This window comes from Bufo gargarizans, chromosome 3 (assembly GCF_014858855.1).
Source record: "Bufo gargarizans isolate SCDJY-AF-19 chromosome 3, ASM1485885v1, whole genome shotgun sequence".
NCBI classification, from domain to species: Eukaryota; Metazoa; Chordata; class Amphibia; order Anura; family Bufonidae; genus Bufo; species Bufo gargarizans.
In genome coordinates, this window is record NC_058082.1 from 10,444,463 (window position 1) to 10,454,104 (window position 9,642).

The window sequence follows — 9,642 nt, forward strand, 5'->3', positions numbered from 1 at the left end:
GAACGGGCAGAGGTCAGGACAGGTGGCACAGGGTCAATACAGTGAACAGGCAAAGGTCAGGACAGGTGGCACAGGGTCAATACAGTGAATGGGCAGAGGTCAGGGCAGGTGGCACAGGGTCAATACAGTGAACGGGCAGACGTCAGGACAGGTGGCACAGGGTCAATACAGTGAACGGGCTGAGGTCAGGACAGGTGGCACAGGGTCAATACAGTGAACAGACAGATCAGGACAGGTGGCACAGGGTCAATACAGTGAACAGGCAAAGGTCAGGACAGGTGGCACAGGGTCAATACAGTGAACGGGCAGAGGTCAGGACAGGTGGCACAGGGTCAATACAGTGAATGGGCAGAGGTCAGGACAGGTGGCACAGGGTCAATACAGTGAACAGACAGATCAGGACAGGTGGCACAGGGTCAATACAGTGAACAGGCAAAGGTCAGGACAGGTGGCACAGGGTCAATACAGTGAACGGGCAGAGGTCAGGACAGGTGGCACAGGGTCAATACAGTGAACAGACAGATCAGGACAGGTGGCACAGGGTCAATACAGTGAACAGGCAAAGGTCAGGACAGGTGGCACAGGGTCAATACAGTGAACGGGCAGAGGTCAGGACAGGTGGCACAGGGTCAATACAGTGAATGGGCAGAGGCCAGGACAGGTGGCACAGGGTCAATACAGTGAACAGACAGATCAGGACAGGTGGCACAGGGTCAATACAGTGAACAGGCAAAGGTCAGGAAAGGTGGCACAGGGTCAATACAGTGAACGGGCAGAGGTCAGGACAGGTGGCACAGGGTCAATACAGTGAATGGGCAGAGGTCAGGACAGGTGGCACAGGGTCAATACAGTGAACAGACAGATCAGGACAGGTGGCACAGGGTCAATACAGTGAACAGGCAAAGGTCAGGACAGGTGGCACAGGGTCAATACAGTGAACGGGCAGAGGTCAGGACAGGTGGCACAGGGTCAATACAGTGAACAGACAGATCAGGACAGGTGGCACAGGGTCAATACAGTGAACAGGCAAAGGTCAGGACAGGTGGCACAGGGTCAATACAGTGAACGGGCAGAGGTCAGGACAGGTGGCACAGGGTCAATACAGCGAACAGGCAAAGCTCAGGACAGGTGGCACAGGGTCAATACAGTGAACAGGCAAAGGTCAGGACAGGTGGCACAGGGTCAATACAGTGAACGGGCAGAGGTCAGGACAGGTGGCACAGGGTCAATACAGTGAACAGACAGATCAGGACAGGTGGCACAGGGTCAATACAGTGAACAGGCAAAGGTCAGGACAGGTGGCACAGGGTCAATACAGTGAACGGGCAGAGGTCAGGACAGGTGGCACAGGGTCAATACAGTGAACGGGCAGAGGTCAGACAGGTGGCACAGGGTCAATACAGTGAACAGACAGATCAGGACAGGTGGCACAGGGTCAATACAGTGAACAGGCAAAGGTCAGGACAGGTGGCACAGGGTCAATACAGTGAACGGGCAGAGGTCAGGACAGGTGGCACAGCGTCAATACAGTGAACAGACAGATCAGGACAGGTGGCACAGGGTCAATACAGTGAACGGGCAGAGGTCAGGACAGGTGGCACAGGGTCAATACAGTGAACGGGCAGAGGTCAGGACAGGTGGCACAGGGTCAATACAGTGAACAGACAGATCAGGACAGGTGGCACAGGGTCAATACAGTGAACAGGCAAAGGTCAGGACAGGTGGCACAGGGTCAATACAGTGAACGGGAAGAGGTCAGGACAGGTGGCACAGGGTCAATACAGCGAACAGGCAAAGCTCAGGACAGGTGGCACAGGGTCAATACAGTGAACAGGCAAAGGTCAGGACAGGTGGCACAGGGTCAATACAGTGAACGGGCAGAGGTCAGGACAGGTGGCACAGGGTCAATACAGTGAACAGACAGATCAGGACAGGTGGCACAGGGTCAATACAGTGAACAGGCAAAGGTCAGGACAGGTGGCACAGGGTCAATACAGTGAACGGGCAGAGGTCAGGACAGGTGGCACAGGGTCAATACAGTGAACGGGCAGAGGTCAGGACAGGTGGCACAGGGTCAATACAGTGAACAGACAGATCAGGACAGGTGGCACAGGGTCAATACAGTGAACAGGCAAAGGTCAGGACAGGTGGCACAGGGTCAATACAGTGAACGGGCAGAGGTCAGGACAGGTGGCACAGGGTCAATACAGTGAACAGGCAAAGCTCAGGACAGGTGGCACAGGGTCAATACAGTGAACAGGCAAAGGTCAGGACAGGTGGCACAGGGTCAATACAGTGAACGGGCAGAGGTCAGGACAGGTGGCACAGGGTCAATACAGTGAACAGACAGATCAGGACAGGTGGCACAGGGTCAATACAGTGAACAGCAAAGGTCAGGACAGGTGGCACAGGGTCAATACAGTGAACGGGCAGAGGTCAGGACAGGTGGCACAGGGTCAATACAGTGAACGGGAAGAGGTCAGGACAGGTGGCACAGGGTCAATACAGTGAACAGGCAGAGGTCAGGACAGGTGGCACAGGGTCAATACAGTGAACGGGCAGAGGTCAGGGCAGGTGGCACAGGGTCAATACAGTGAACGGGCAGAGGTCAGGACAGGTGGCACAGGGTCAATACAGCGAACAGGCAAAGCTCAGGACAGGTGGCACAGGGTCAATACAGTGAACAGCAAAGGTCAGGACAGGTGGCACAGGGTCAATACAGTGAACGGGCAGAGGTCAGGACAGGTGGCACAGGGTCAATACAGTGAACAGGCAAAGGTCAGGACAGGTGGCACAGGGTCAATACAGTGAACAGGCAAAGGTCAGGACAGGTGGCACAGGGTCAATACAGTGAACGGGCAGAGGTCAGGACAGGTGGCACAAGGGTCAATACAGTGAACGGACAGATCAGGACAGGTGGCACAGGGTCAATACAGTGAACAGGCAAAGGTCAGGACAGGTGGCACAGGGTCATACAGTGAACGGGCAGAGGTCAGGACAGGTGGCACAGGGTCAATACAGTGAACGGGCAGAGGTCAGGACAGGTGGCACAGGGTCAATACAGTGAACAGGCAGAGGTCAGGACAGGTGGCACAGGGTCAATACAGTGAACGGGCTGAGGTCAGGACAGGTGGCACAGGGTCAATACAGTGAACAGGCAGAGGTCAGGACAGGTGGCACAGGGTCAATACAGCGAACAGGCAAAGGTCAGGACAGGTGGCACAGGGTCAATACAGTGAACAGGCAAAGGTCAGGACAGGTGGCACAGGGTCAATACAGTGAACAGGCAAAGGTCAGGACAGGTGGCACAGGGTCAATACAGTGAACAGGCAAAGGTCAGGACAGGTGCACAGGTCAATACAGTGAACGGGCAGAGGTCAGGACAGGTGGCACAGGGTCAATACAGTGAACGGGCAGAGGTCAGGACAGGTGGCACAGGGTCAATACAGTGAACAGGCAGAGGTCAGGACAGGTGGCACAGGGTCAATACAGTGAACGGGCTGAGGTCAGGACAGGTGGCACAGGGTCAATACAGTGAACAGGCAGAGGTCAGGACAGGTGGCACAGGGTCAATAAGCAAAGGTCAGGAACAGGTGCACAGGGTCAATACAGTGAAAAGGCAAAGGTCAGGACAGGTGGCACAGGGTCAATACAGTGAACAGGCAAAGGTCAGGACAGGTGGCACAGGGTCAATACAGTGAACAGGCAAAGGTCAGGACTGGCTAGCAACTAACCCAGCTACTGGCTGCAGGCTGCCTCCTGTGCAGGCTGGGTGCTTGGGGATAGGTGCTGGCTGCAGTGTCGTCTGTGGACTGCTGCCTGTGAATGTTTGCTCTCCCCGTGTCTGCTTCTCTGTGCAGTTCTTATTACTGTTGCCGCGCAGGCTCCCTTGCGTACTGGCTGCAGGCTGACACCTGTGTATGCTGGCTGCGGTGTAGTGTGTGAACTGTGTCCTGTGTTTGTGGATTCCCGTGTCTGCATCTCTGTGGCTCATGTCTCTGGTGCCGTGCAGGCTGGCTGCATGCGCCTTGTGTACTGGCTGGGGTATCCGCATGCTTGCTGGTTCTGCGATGCGTGCTGGCTGCGGCCTTGTGTGTGATCAGGGTCTGAATATGGATGCTTCGCTGTTTGTGTCACTGTGTCACAGGTTGTTTTTGCTCTGGCATGGTGGCTGTGGTGGAATCCGTGTATGCTGGTTGCCAGGGGCAACGTCCTGTACTTCAGCCTGTGTTTTGTGGTTCTAGTAGTCCTGTTCTGATGGGGTTAGCATTCTCTGGTCTGGTCCTGGATGTGGCTTATCAGGTGCCCTCATTAAGCAGCTATTTCTACCTGTGAGCTGTGGGGCTTGGGGTCAGTCTTTCTTGTGTCTTGCTGGGTGTAGCACCTCGCTGCCCTCCCAGGAGGTCAGTCTATCTCTATCAAGTGCCTTACTAGGTGTAGCCTCTCGCTGCTGGCCCAGGGGTTTTCCCGATCTGCCATTGTTTGTGGTGTCAAATCTCATTTTATTCAATATAAATCACATGATCATTACAGGTAATGCTCAAATGGGACAGGACATGGAGACTGAGCCACAAGGGGCTATACAATGTGGAGAATCACAATGGGGGATAATGTGACCATACCCAGCAGAGAAAAACAATTTACCAGAGGCCGTGAGCAAAGGTGTAGTTGCGGGTGCGAATGCTGATCCCTAGTATAAAACAACTACTGACTATTGCTCACAACCTCTGTCCAGGGATGCTGTGAGGTGTCAATGGACGGTGCAGTACTACTAATAAAGATGGCATATAACAATGAACTGCAAACCTCTCGTCCCACCCTGATCCAGCTACCAAGTTACCTACCCATGTTGCTGCTGTAGAATGGTAACACGACTCCCCCACTGCTTCAACCTCGACACGTGTTTCGCCACGTAGGCTTCGTCAGGAGGTATAAAACTGTGTTATTGTCTTATCTGATCTGTACCTGTCCTGTATGATGTTTGTTATCCTTGTCTGTTCCTTGTTTCACCTAGCAGTCCGTGACTCCATCTCAGTGCAGTTTCTAGGTAAAATTTCTCTCAGGGCGAGTGTCAAAAAAACTCCCCCCCCCCCCGTGAGGTACAGTGAGTGAGCGCCGCCGCCCGCACTGCCTGCCTGTGGGGGGACATTATTTTTAATAAGGATCACTATGGACATTATTTAGAATGGAGGCTGCTGTGGATGTCATTATAACTGTATAATGTCTGATAGGCCTAGTCCTGAGTTATATTACCCTGCCCTGTATAATAATGTACCCTGATACCCCTTAGTTATATTACTCCAGCGGGGTAATATAACTAAGGGGTATCAGGGATGGGTACATTATTATACAGGGCATGGGCAGGGTAATATAACTCAGCTCAGGACTAGGCCTATCAGACATCATACAGTTATAATGAGTAATGACACCAACAGCAGCCTCCATTCTAAATAATGTCCATAGTGATCCTTATTAAACTTAATGTCCCCCACAGTGACAGTGGCCCCCATTTTCATGTCTCCCACAGTGGCCCCCCCATTGTAATTAATTCCCCCCCATTGTAATTAATGCCCCCCCCCCCCATTGTAATAACCCCCATCCCCCATTGTAATTAATGCCCCCCCAGACCATCACTCGCCTCACAGCAGGCATCAGCACTGCTCAGGGGCTCAGGGGCGGGCGGTAACAGGCAGGCAGTGCGGCGCTCACTCAGTCACTGTATGTCACGCGCCTGCGCCGCCTAGTGGGAGGATCAGGCGCGTGACGTCAGTAAGTCTGACCAGGGCCGGTGCAAGGATTTTTGCCGCCCTAGGCAAGATAAAAATTGGCACCCCCGCCCCCCCCTTATCAGATCCGGAATTGCGGACCCGGATCCGCAATTCCGAACCTGAAAAAAAATAGTACATGTCCTATTCTTGTCCCCAATAAAGGACAAGAATAGGCATATTCTCTTAGTGCCGGCAATGTGCGGTCCGCAAAATGTAGTATTAATAACTAAACAATTAAATAATACACATATTGCATTGTCTACTTACCACCAGGACAATTAGATGATCTGGTCTCTGGCGGCAGTCTGGCTCTGCGGACTCCCTTGTCACTCTCTTCCCCCCCTCCCTTGTAACTCTCTCTCCCCCCCCCTCCCTTGTCACTCTCTTCTCCCCCCCTCCCTTGTCACCTCTTCCCCCCCCCCTCCCGTTGTCACTCTCTTCTCCCCCCCTCCCTTGTCACTCTCTTCCTCCCCCCCCCTCCCTTGTCCACTCCTCTTCTCCCCCCCTCCCTCCCTTGTCACTCTCTTCTCCCCCCCCCTCCCTTGTCACTCTCTTCTCCCCCCCCCCTCCCTTGTCACTCTCTTCTCCCCCCCCCTCCCTTGTCACTCTCTTTCTCCCCCCCTCCCTGTCACTCTCTTCTCCCCCCCCTCCCTTGTCACTCTACTTCTCCCCCCCTCCCTTGTCACTCTCTTCTCCACCCCCCCCCGTGCCTCTCGTCTCACCCCCTCCCTTCACTCTCTTCTCCCCACCCTCCCTTGTCACTTCTCTTCCTCCCCCCCTCCGTGTCACTCTCTTCTCCCCTCCCTCCCTTGTCACGTCTCTTCTCTTCTACCCCCCCCCCTCCCTTGTCACTCTCTTCTCCCCCCCCCTCCCTTGTCACTCTCTTCTCCCCCCCCCCCTCCCTTGGTCACTCTCTTCTTCCCCCCCTCCCTTGTCACTCTCTTCTCCCCCCCCCTCCCTTGTCACTCTCTTCTCCCCCCCTCCCTTGTCACTCTCTTCTCCCCCCCCTCCCTTGTCACTCTCTTTCTCCCCCCCCTCCCTTGTCAGGCTACTTTCACACTAGCGTTCGTCGGTCCGCTCGTGAGCTCCGTTTGAAGGGGCTCACGAGCGGACCCGAACGCAGCCGTCCAGCCCTGATGCAGTCTGAATGGAGCGGATCCGCTCAGACTGCATCAGTCTGGCGGCGTTCAGCCTCCGCTCCGCTCGCCTCCGCACGGACAGGCGGACAGCTGAACGCTGCTTGCAGCGTTCGGGTGTCCGCCTGGCCGTGCGGAGGCGTGCGGATCGTGCGGATCCGTCCAGACTTACAATGTAAGTCAATGGGGACGGATCCGTTTGAAGATGCCACAATATGGCTCAATCTTCAGGCGGATCCGTCCCCCATTGACTTTACATTGAAAGTCTGGACGGATCCGTACGAGGCTATTTTCACACTTAGCTGTTATATGCTAAAATAATGCAGACGGATCCGTTCTGAACGGAGCCTCCGTCTGCATTATTATGATCGGATCCGTTCAGAACGGATCAGATCGAACGCTAGTGTGAAAGTAGCCTTACTCTCTTCTCCCCCCTCCCTTGTCACTCTCTTCTCCCCCCCCTCCCTTGTCCACTCTTCCTTCTCCCCCCCCTCCCTTGTCACTCTCTTCCCCCCCCCCTCCCTTGTCACTCTCTTCTCGACTCCCCCCCCCCCTCCCTTGTCACTCTCTTCTCCCCCCTCCCTTGTCACTCCTCTTCTCCCCCCCCCTCCCTTGTCACTCTCTCTCTCCCCCCCCTCCCTTGTCACTCTCTTCGCTCCACCCCAAATCCCTTGTCACTCTCTTCTCCCCCCCTCCCTTGTCACTCTCTCACTCGCTTGCGCCACCCCCCCTGCCCGTGGTCACTCTCTTCTCCCCCCCCTCCTTGTCACTACCTTCTCCCCCCCCTCCCGTGTCACTCTCTGCTCCCCCCCTCCCTTGTCACGCTCTCTCTTCGCCTTCGCCCCACCCGCCCTTGTCACGCTCGTCTCCCCCCCCTCCCTTGTCACTCTCTTCTCCCCCCCCCTCCTTGTCACTCTCTTCTCCCCCCCCCCTCCTTGTCAACTCTCTTCTCCCCCCCACTCCCTGTCACTCTCTTCTCCCCACCCCTCCCTTGTCCACTCTCTTCCCCCCCCCCTCCCTTGTCACATGCTCCTTCCCCCCCCCCTCCCTTGTCCCTCTCTTCTCCCCCCCCCCTCCCTTGTCACTCTCATTCTACTACTCCCCCCCCCTCCCTTGTCACTCTCAGTCTCATTCTCATTCTACTCCCCCCCCCCCCCTCCTCTCATTTCCTCCCCCTTGTCAATGTCACCTCTAGTGTAGCGTGGCCGAGCTCTGTTCGCTCCGCGGTACAGGAGCTTTTGTTTCCTGTACCCGGCTGACAGGAAGTGCTCACTTAGTGTGCACTTCCTTTCAGTCCGGCCGGGTACAAGAAACAAAAGCTCCTGTACCCCGGGCCAGACCGAACAGAGCTCGGCCACGCTACATTAACAACTCAGCAGTCTGCAGCGCAGGCAGGCTGCGCAGCACTGAGCCGGCCGCTCAGGAGGCTCAGCATGAGGGGCGCCGCCGGCCGGCCGCCCGATCCTTTAACGATTTTTTTTATTTTTTTTTTGTACCTCAACGGGCGCCCCCTGCTTCTGGCAGCGCCCCGGGCGGCCGCCCGTCCCGCCCGCCCCTAGAAACGGCCCTGCTCCATCTGATTGTAGTCCTGTCCCATGTCCTGTCTGGCAGGGCCTACTGCTTCCGATCCTTGTCTGTTCTTTTCTGCCTCTAGTTCCTTTCTGCTTCTGTTCCCGTGTTTGTCCTGCCTTCGTGAGAGGGTCCCTGGCTTCCCCGGAGGGAAAATCTCTAGTATGTGTGCAGGTCTGCCTGAGACCCCCATGCTTCCTTCTGCTTGGGGTCCAGGCATCTGCTTCTGTGCTGGTTCCCGTTCATCTTGTTGTCTGTTCCATGTGCTGTGTTTGTATGGGTTCCAGTTCTGTTGTCTGTTCTGCTGGAGGTTTCACCAGCCTTCCTGGAGGTGCGACCAGTGAGGCCTCAGCCCAGTTCATCCCCACCACCAGGGGCTCTGTGAAGAACAGGGCTCTCTGGGTTTTGCTTCTGGTCTGCTGGTGCACTTTGTTCTGTGGTAGTGCCACTTAACCCAATTTACCACCATCACTGAAGAAAAGTTTTTCACCTTAATCTTCAAGTCACACCTCACCAAATGTGCCCTTGGCCCAATCCCCTTCCACCTCATCCCTATCCTCACCACCAGAGTTATCCCTGCCCTAACCCACCTCATCAACCTAACACTAACCACTGGTGTCTTCCCTTCCTCTTTTAAACATGCCACCATCACACCCATACTCAAGAAGCCCTCCCTCCACCCATCCTGTGTATCCAGCTATCGCCCCATCTCAATACTCACATTCGCATCAAGACTCCTAAAACATGTCCATCTTCAACTGTCTTTCCTCCTCTCATCCATCTCACTCTTTGATCCACTACAATCCAGCTTCAGACCCAGTCACTCCACTGAAACTACCCTAACCAAAGTTGTCAATGATCTGCTAGCTGCCAAAGCTAAATGTTAATATTCTGTGCTCCTTCTTCTTGTCCTGTCCCTTGCCTTCTACATTAATCTGTGCTCCTCCTTGTCCTGTCCCTTGCCTTCTACATCACTCTGTCCTCCTCCTTCTTATGCTGTCCCTTACCTTCTACATTACTCTGTTCTCCTCCTTCTTGTCCTGTCCCCTGCCTTCTTAATTACTCTGTCCTCCTTGTCCTGTCCCCTGCTTTCTTCTACATTACTCTGTCCTCCTCCTTCTTGTCCTTTCCTTTGCCTTCTACATTACTCTCTCCTCCTCCTTGACATC